The sequence below is a fragment of the Schistocerca serialis genome, unplaced genomic scaffold (assembly GCF_023864345.2).
Source record: "Schistocerca serialis cubense isolate TAMUIC-IGC-003099 unplaced genomic scaffold, iqSchSeri2.2 HiC_scaffold_1243, whole genome shotgun sequence".
In the NCBI taxonomy this organism is placed as follows: Eukaryota; Metazoa; Arthropoda; class Insecta; order Orthoptera; family Acrididae; genus Schistocerca; species Schistocerca serialis.
The window spans coordinates 10,001-20,000 of record NW_026047451.1 but is presented as its reverse complement, the minus strand read 5'-3'; the positions used below and the strand labels follow the sequence as shown (position 1 = coordinate 20,000).

General features: G+C 50.0%; 1 pseudogene; it reads right to left on the bottom strand.

Annotated features, from left to right (window-relative positions):
- Positions 1–5,531: 5,531 nt before the first annotated feature.
- LOC126436745 (large subunit ribosomal RNA) overlaps positions 5,532–10,000 on the bottom strand; it is a 5,147-nt pseudogene continuing 678 nt past the window's right edge.

Genomic DNA, 10,000 nt, shown 5'->3' with positions numbered 1-10,000 from the left:
GCCATTTTAGAATTCCTACACCAGGCACTCAGGATATCCATTATGTTTCTACTTCGCCCTTCTAGTTGTAGTCGGCTATTACCATGTGTTAAGATTAGCAGGTCGTCCGCGTATGCAACGGCTCCCAATACTGATGCTTCCTGCTGCAGGGAATGCAGCAACGGCTCCATATTTATATCCCAAAATACGGGGCCGCAAACTGATCCCTGTGGACATCCTTTAGTGATGTTCTTGGTCACAACCGCATTCGGGGACGTCATCTGTACCACCCGGTCTCTACAGTAGCTCTTGAAACATCTGTATAGTGCCGCCGGACACTGCATATCCTGCAAGCAGGTAAACAGCGCCGGCCACCACAGATTATCAAACGCCCCTGAGATGTCCACCATCACTCCTAGAACATATGTGCAGTTCGACGAGCTGACAAGTTCGGCCGCCGTGTTGATGGCGTCTTCCGTCGATTTTCCACGGCGGAAACCGAATTGCCATTCGTGCATTCCTGCCATTTCCCGGTGACCAGTCAATCTCGCACAGAGCAATTTCTCAAGGGCTTTGCCCAAGGTATCTAGCAGACATATTGGCCTGTATGCTTTGTGTTCTGTTGGGTCCTTGTCTGGCTTCTTTAGTATTATTATTTCTGCTCTTTTCCATCTCCTTGGAAAAGTACCTCTTTCCAGACATTTATTATATAGGTTTGCCAGTATCGGGGCTATTTTTCCTTTTATTGCTTGAAGTACCTCAACCGTGACCCTGTCGGGTCCGGGAGATTTTCCTCTTTTTAGGTTTGATATTACGTCTACCACCTCCTGCGGTGAGAAGGGGTAGACCATTGTATTGTTGTTGTATTCTTCTTGTGCTCTCTCTCTTATAGCCGCCTGCTCCGGTGTGTCCTCAGAGGGATCATCATCCGGTAGCAGGGCTTGGAGGAGCACCGTTATTGTTTCTTGTCTGGTTGTGGTCATTCTATTTTCGCCTGGTATTCTTATAGATGATAAGACTGTTGGAGCTCTTATTTTTTCCCTAGCTAACTTGTATGGCTTTCCCCAGGGATCCATTGCCAGGTTATTTCTTACGAAATTTTCCCAGCTTCTTTTTCTAACTTCTATAATTTCTCTTCTATATCTCTCCCTTAGTTGTCTGTATATACGCAGTCTATGCTCCCTGTCTTGTGGGTTAAATGTGCGCTGATACCTGCGTCTTGCCCTGCGCGTAGCCTGACGTAGGTCACTTAGTTCTGGAGTCCATGGTGCCGGGTGCACGCTTTGGACTCTGCTTCTCTTTGGTACGACTGCTTCTATTACTTCCTTTATACTTTGAACTATCTGCTCCGCTGTTTCATCAACCTCGAGATCCTCATCCAGCTCTGGCGGGCTGTACTCCCGGGAGAGTCTTTCCCAGTCTACCTTTTTATAGTCATATTCTGAAAGCCATTCCTGTGGCGCCACATTCTGTTCTGATTTTAGTATATACTTTATTACATTATGATCACTGGTCGTTGCATTCTCCAATACCTCCCATTTATCTATTTTATTGGTAGCCCTGTTATTTGCCAGTGTTACATCTATATTTGTTTTTGCCCCTGCTCTATTTGAATATGTTGGTATCTCGCTAGGTGCGTTTATTATATCTAGATTTAATTCACTTATTGCATCTTCTAATTCCTGACCTTTTTCGTCTTGTTCTCCGCTGTGCCACAGGAATGACTTTGCGTTTGCATCCATTGCTATGATTACTTGATGGCCCTGTAGAGTTCTACATATTTCCTTTAGTTGTTCTAGGTACATAGTTATTGGCTCTCTATACTGACAATATATTGATACTAAATACCACTTAGTGTTTTTGGCGTGTACTTCGATTGTTACAACATGTTCATTTGTAAATTGATTTAATACTATTGTTCTTATATTACTATTTAAAATTACTATTGCAGACATTGGTCTTTCTCCCTTCATGATTATTTGAGCCGTGGCTGTCATTCCTGGGATTTTACCCTCCCGGGAGTACGGTTCTTGCAAGCATAGTATGTCAGCTTTAAGTTCTTCTGCTAATTTACGCAACTCGTAGTTTACTTGTACGCTTCTCATTGTATTAATTTGGAGAACTAAAAGATCCATTACGGATGATATGTATGGTAATGATCTTCTGGCCATGTCTTATTGGGGTCAAATCCTATTCGGCCGTATGTTGTTACCATTTGTATATATATATTTTCCAAATTGTATTTTACGCCTCTTCTTTCGTATACTTGCTTTACTATTTCCTGTAATTGTTCGTGTTCCGTGGGGATTCCGGCCGCGGCTAGCTGAATGCAGTCAACGTCCGCCAAAGCTGGATAAGTAATTCTCGAGCCGTTTGTGTGCCCCACTCTCACTAGTTGGCGTAATGCAGTGGTTAGCAGACCGGGTTCTTCTAGTCTTGCCATCTGCAGTGCGTTTTCGCATATCTTATAAGTGTTCTTTGGGTCCATTGCATTATATGTGTCACTCTTGCTTGACTGATTGTTTTTATCTTTTATGTGTTCTGAGTGGTCTCTTTTGGGCGAGCTCGGTCGTCCGTCCTCGCCCTTCATCGGCGTTTTCTTTTCATTAAAAACGGACGACCGAGGTCGTCCGTATTTCTTTCCTATGTTGTTCTTTTCTATGTCTTTGTTTTGTCTCTGTGTTGGTGTAGTGTGTTGTGTCCTGGGCGCCTCTGGTCGCCCATCTCTGCCCTCCATCGGCATTTTCTTTTCATGAAAAATGGGCGACCGAGGTCGCCCTTCTGTTTGTACTTGTGCTTCTTGCGTGTTCATTGTTTGTACTTGTGCGTCTATCATGCTTATTGTTTGTACTTGTACATCCCTTGTTGTATTTTGTTTCTTGTCTTGTATCAGTGTTTCTCGTTGTGTCTTGGGCACCTCTTGCTTTCTATCTCCGCTCTCCGTCTGCATTTTCTTGTCATAAAAAACGGGCGACCGAGGTCGCCCTTGTGTTGGTGTTCTTTCAATGGGAGTATTGGCAATACAGTTTTGTGCTGTACATGTTTTGTGTTGATTGTTATCCCGTTTGTTATCCCGTGTGTTTTTTGTTGTTCCCTTATTTTCAGGTTGTTTATCTGTGATTTCTTTTGCATCTTTTTCCCTTGCCCCTACTGCTTCTCTGATTTTCATGCCCCTTAGCGTATCTCTTAGTTGCTTGCTTGGTGATTTATGCTTCTTTCTTTTCTCTTGGGGGTTAATCTCCATAATCTGTCCTTTGTATAAGTCTTCCTAGTAACAGCTGATACGTGGGGCATTCTTTGGAGTTTGGTGCTCTACATTTTCTTTTTCCCCTTCTATTGCATGGTATACATGTCTCAGGTCTGTTCTTCTCTGGGCACTCTTTCTTGTTGTGGTTGTCCGTTCCACAGTGACCACAGGTGGGGTCACCCCAGGTACAGTACTTCTGTACGTGACCCAGATCCATACATCTGTGACACCTGGGTACCACGCAATAATCTTTGACCGCGACTGAACTATACTCCACATATACTCTACCATTTTGTATGAGTTCTTTTCTCAATGTTGGGGAAACCTCAACTACTTGATGTCCCGTATCTCTGTCTTTTCTCCCCATTCTAAATTTTGGTCTAAATTCCTTTTTGAAGTCTTGTGGGCTCATTTTTTCTTCAAAATTCTGAGTGTAAATACACTCCGTTAGTTCCTCTGGTGTCAACCTATTTGACACATCAAATACAGTCATTAATGGCCATCTTTTCTTTGTCCTCTCACATATTACCGATCTCTGTAAATCTTTGTGCCCCATTATTGTGTTCCTATCCTGTTGGGTGGGAGTTTCCACTATGACTGCATTTTTTGCAACTACTACTTTGTTTATTTTGACTTTTGCTTTGGTTGGATTAATTACTCTTGTGAATATTTCCTTCACCTCTTTTACGCTCTGTCCTTCTTTTGGCTTCAAAAATAATGCCACTCCTTGTTTTGCTGTCACTTTTTCTATACTTTCTTTCATATTGATTTGTTGTTTCTGTGGTCCTCCTGCCACTACTGTGGCGTATGTTTTTGTTTTTTCGGCTATTATTTGTTTATTTTGTCGTTCCAGCTCTTGTATCCTACCTTCAAGCTGGCTTTGGGCAATTGCCCATAGGGCCAGCTTGTCTTTTATTTCATTTAGTCTGTCATTGCTCATCTTCCCTTTATCTGTCACCAGTAGCGCATTTATCTCCTTTAGCCTTTCGGCTGCGCTCTTTATTTCATTTTCATCATTCACCTCGTATCGCTCGGAAGTCTCTCTCTCTGTATTTTCCGCCATGATTCTGAGAGAGACCAAAGAGTTGAGAGCCCGTCTCTTTCCCCGGACCGGCTCTTCTGGCATGGGGGGAGGCTAATTGCAGCTCGCTCACCAGTCCCGCCCCTGGACCAAGAGCTTTGTGAGCTGCCGGGTTTAGCGCGCCGTTTCCAGCGCACTAGTCCCCTTCCACGACTGTGCCACTGGGGATTTCACCCGTCCCTCCCCGGCAAATGCCCAGCGCATTCCGGAGAGGCGGATTCACCTCTCGGCCTTCGCCCCCTACTAGGCCGAGTTTCCACCCTAAGGCCTTGGACCCAGCCCTACTCAGGTGCTGGGTCGGTCCCCCAGACTTTCGGGGGTCTGGCCCCATCTAACCTAGCCAGGGACGTGTTACCACGCCCTGGTTTGGCGGAGCATGCCGAAATCCCCGACATGGCGCTGAGCCTTTGCCGGCTCAGGCCACGATCCCTCCCCAGCGAGTACAGCCGTGGGAAGAACTGGACAGATGTTGTGTCCTTGTTGACGCAGCTCCCCCTGCGCCATGCACCCTTTGCTTTCGCTTTGGGTTGGGGGACTTTTAACGTCGTCCATGACGTGAGGAACTGCAGTGGCAGGACCGCAGGGTTCCGGGATCGTCGTGAGACTTACCCTCATACCCCCGCCCCGCCACCGCGCTCAACTCAGGAGAGACAGCTGTTATGTCTCTCGTAACGCAGCTTCCCCTGCGCCATGCACCCTTTGCTTTCGCTTGGGTTGGGGGCATTTAACGTCCTGCCATGACGGGAGTTTTACGTCCTGCCTTGACACACGACAACCCACACCTATCGACGCAGCCCGGAAGGTGTTAAGGGAGTCAGTCCGGGTCTTATATGTGGAGTTTTACATCAACGAGACGGTGCGGCACTCAAACCCGAGTTACGTTCCCCGGAGGGTCTCCACACGTACTGGGGGATCATGACCGACCATGTCTCACCCACCGCTTTTGATAATTCACGGTGGGCCAGTGCGGACCAGTGTGGGTTGCACCCAGTTAAGGGCTAGCCTTTTAACGTCATGCATGGACGGCCCTTCCCGTGTTAGCTTCGCCCCATCTTGTGGGGGTACTGAGCGCCAGGGCCACGTCAAGGCCACGGGATAGGACATTGCGGTCCCCGCCCCACTCAGGTTCCTCTGAGCCCTGCTGAAGACAAATTTTCAGGGAATCAGAGGGTCTCCTGGCGGTTTTAACCCAGTTGTCGGGAGGCAACACACCTCCCCCGGGTGACGCCCAGACCGCTTTCCCAGCGAGTAGATAGGGACAGCGGGAATCTCGTTAATCCATTCATGCGCGTCACTAATTAGATGACGAGGCATTTGGCTAGGTGTGTGGACAGCCTCGCGGCTATCTTGTCCAAGTTATTATACTGCCACTGGTGGGGCAAGGAAGCAATCATGTCCGGGTCTTTCCCTAGCAATGCCTTCTAAAGATGTCACGGAAGGGTGCTCATTGTTGTCGAGCCGTGCGCCAAACTGTACGCATGAACTGCTGGTGTATTCTAACACCTGCTGTTATGGTGTTGCAGACAAGTTCCCTGATAAGGAACTGGCGAAGATGGAACCGGCTCCATATAGCCTTATTACATGGTGCCCATGCACCACGTGCGCCAACAACGAGCGGCATAATGTCGGGTGGGCGACTCAGATTGTATTTCCGCTGGAGTGCGCTGAGAAGCGCTGGCTGCTCATACTTCTGTCTCTTGATCGTTTCAGCACGATTGAGACTCCCGGTATACTCATATGTAATGGTTGACTCTATAATTGTCCCAAAACCCGTTCCTGGCTTGAAGTCCTGATCGTGGGTGACTAGAAGGTCTGGGACATACCGGTCCGAGTTGATAAGTGTGATAGAAGGCGTTGTAATCACATTGTACCCTTTATGCTCAAGTTCTTTTTGAATTGAGCTACCAACTCGGTCGTGCCTATCTATTCTAGCAAAATGCGTAAGTGGGCAACGTTGGAGGACATGCTGAAGAGTCTCTCTCCTGTTCCTGCAAGGACCTCCTGCTCTGCAGTTGGCGGCAGGACCCTGTATATAAGGGGCTCCTCTGGTGGGCAACAAACCAATTCGCAGATGGACTGCGCCAATGTACTGCCTACCTGTCCAGAATGGTGGTGGGTCGTTGATCCACTTATTGCACTCAGAGTCGTGCTGGCAATACTCCAAGCCGCGGCCTAGTGCGGATTTGTGTAACCGTGCCCGCCAATATCTTGTAACCCCATCAGATGTTGGGTTAACTACTGAACCTTTAACTGTTAGTATTCTCTTAAGCCTGGTTACGAGCTTGGACACGGTTTCTGTTTTAATGATGGCTTGCACGTGGATGTCGTTAAGAGACGACAACTGCTGAATTCTCCTGTAAAATACAGAGCCAATCAGCAGCCTTAATGCTGGTATACCCAAGCCACCATCACGCTGCCTAGCATGGAGGAATGGCGTTGGAGTTGTCTTAGGCAGATGGAGAGTTGCCTTAACGAACTGTATGATTAGGTGGTCCAGATAGTCTAATTTCTTGGCTGTAATGTTACTGTTCTGCAAGATGTGAACCAGTCTCGGTATGAGGTACATATGAAGAACAGTTATCTTTTGCCATGGCTTGAGTGCGGCACGTTTCAGGCGGTCCAACAGCGATGACAGAATAGATGGAGAAGGAGTCTGAATTCCCTGGTGCTCAAAGGTATAACCCAGGTAGTGCAGCTGTTCTTGCACGTTCAAGGCAGGTATTTTAGCGCCAGATAACTTGAACAGACTTTTGGTTTCTACTGCACACCGTTTGGAGTGTGCCACTCTAATAAATTGAAAGGCCTTGCTTTTTGAGGGGTTCACCTCTAAAGCCGTGCTCTTCGTGAACCTCTCAACACAGCGCAGATGTTGCTGCATGCCCTCTCTGGTCGACGAGAGGAGAACAATGTCATCCGCAAAGCCGAGAATAGCAAATTTCTCTCCATTGACTTCAACCCCATAGGACTGGTTGACTGATTCCATGAGCCTGTCCATTACCATATTGAAGATGACAGGACTGAGTGGATCACCTTGTTTAACTCCCCTATGAAACTCAACTTCTCCAAAGGTGTCTTTACCAAGCTGGAGATTGGTCGTTTGTCCTTTGTAAGATGACAATATATACTCGAGAGTCAAGTCATCCACTCCATGAGACCACAGTGCCTGATGTATGGCCCTCCAAGATACCCGATCGAAGGCTTTCGTTAAATCAAGGGCCACCACAAAAATTGGCTTTCCTCTAGCCCTATGCTCCTTGATAATAACATCTAAGGAAAGTGCGTTCGCCATAATTCCATCAACGGACCTGAAGCCCCGCTGGGCAGGATGGATAGAAATGACCTGAGCCAACCTGAAAGCCAAGATCTTATTTACCAGGCGTATTACCATTGATGAGATAGTTATTGGTCTCCAGTTAGATGGAGAGCGCAGGTCGCCTTTCTTAGGTAGAAGGCAGGTCTTGCTCACTGTAAATACAGATGGTGGTTGTTTAAGAGAGTCATAGTTACTCCCGCCGTTTACCCGCGCTTGCTTGAATTTCTTCACGTTGACATTCAGAGCACTGGGCAGAAATCACATTGCGTCAACACCCGCTAGGGCCATCGCAATGCTTTGTTTTAATTAGACAGTCGGATTCCCCCAGTCCGTGCCAGTTCTGAGTTGATCGTTGAATGGCGGCCGAAGAGAATCCGCGCACCCGCGCGCCCCCGGAGGAGCACGCTAAGGCGGACGCGGCCTCGCAGCAAGGAAGATCCGTGGGAGGCCAAGGCACGGGACCGAGCTCGGATCCTGCACGCAGGTTGAAGCACCGGGGCGCGAACGCCGCGCAGGCGCGCGCATCCTGCACCGCCGGCCAGCACGAGGCCGACCAACGGCGAGAGCAGACCACGCCCGCGCTAAACGCCCGCACTTACCGGCACCCCTACGGCACTCACCTCGCCCAGGCCCGGCACGTTAGCGCTGACCCACTTCCCGACCAAGCCCGACACGCCCCGATCCTCAGAGCCAATCCTTATCCCGAAGTTACGGATCCAATTTGCCGACTTCCCTTACCTACATTATTCTATCGACTAGAGGCTCTTCACCTTGGAGACCTGCTGCGGATATGGGTACGAACCGGCGCGACACCTCCACGTGGCCCTCTCCCGGATTTTCAAGGTCCGAGGGGAAGATCGGGACACCGCCGCAACTGCGGTGCTCTTCGCGTTCCAAACCCTATCTCCCTGCTAGAGGATTCCAGGGAACTCGAACGCTCATGCAGAAAAGAAAACTCTTCCCCGATCTCCCGACGGCGTCTCCGGGTCCTTTTGGGTTACCCCGACGAGCATCTCTAAAAGAGGGGCCCGACTTGTATCGGTTCCGCTGCCGGGTTCCGGAATAGGAACCGGATTCCCTTTCGCCCAACGGGGGCCAGCACAAAGTGCATCATGCTATGACGGCCCCCATCAACATCGGATTTCTCCTAGGGCTTAGGATCGACTGACTCGTGTGCAACGGCTGTTCACACGAAACCCTTCTCCGCGTCAGCCCTCCAGGGCCTCGCTGGAGTATTTTCTACTACCACCAAGATCTGCACCGACGGCGGCTCCAGGCAGGCTCACGCCCAGACCCTTCTGCGCCCACCGCCGCGACCCTCCTACTCGTCAGGGCTTCGCGGCCGGCCGCAAGGACCGGCCATGACTGCCAGACTGACGGCCGAGTATAGGCACGACGCTTCAGCGCCATCCATTTTCAGGGCTAGTTGCTTCGGCAGGTGAGTTGTTACACACTCCTTAGCGGATTCCGACTTCCATGGCCACCGTCCTGCTGTCTTAAGCAACCAACGCCTTTCATGGTTTCCCATGAGCGTCGATTCGGGCGCCTTAACTCGGCGTTTGGTTCATCCCACAGCGCCAGTTCTGCTTACCAAAAGTGGCCCACTTGGCACTCCGATCCGAGTCGTTTGCTCGCGGCTTCAGCATATCAAGCAAGCCGGAGATCTCACCCATTTAAAGTTTGAGAATAGGTTGAGGTCGTTTCGGCCCCAAGGCCTCTAATCATTCGCTTTACCGGATGAGACTCGTACGAGCACCAGCTATCCTGAGGGAAACTTCGGAGGGAACCAGCTACTAGATGGTTCGATTAGTCTTTCGCCCCTATACCCAGCTCCGACGATCGATTTGCACGTCAGAATCGCTACGGACCTCCATCAGGGTTTCCCCTGACTTCGTCCTGGCCAGGCATAGTTCACCATCTTTCGGGTCCCAACGTGTACGCTCTAGGTGCGCCTCACCTCGCAATGAGGACGAGACGCCCCGGGAGTGCGGAGGCCGCCGCCCCGTGAAGGGCGGGGAAGCCCCATCCTCCCTCGGCCCGCGCAAGGCGAGACCTTCACTTTCATTACGCCTTTAGGTTTCGTACAGCCCAATGACTCGCGCACATGTTAGACTCCTTGGTCCGTGTTTCAAGACGGGTCGTGAAATTGTCCAAAGCTGAAGCGCCGCTGACGGGAGCGATTATTCCGCCCGAGAGCATCCCGAGCCAACAGCGGCGCGGGTCCGGGGCCGGGCCAGGTAGGTCCGTCATCCGGGAAGAACCGCGCGCGCTTGCCGGGAGCCCGAGCGCCCAAAGGGGCGAATCGACTCCTCCAGATATACCGCCGGGCAGCCAGCCAGGACACCGGGGCTCTGCCCAACAGACGCGAACCGAGGCCCGC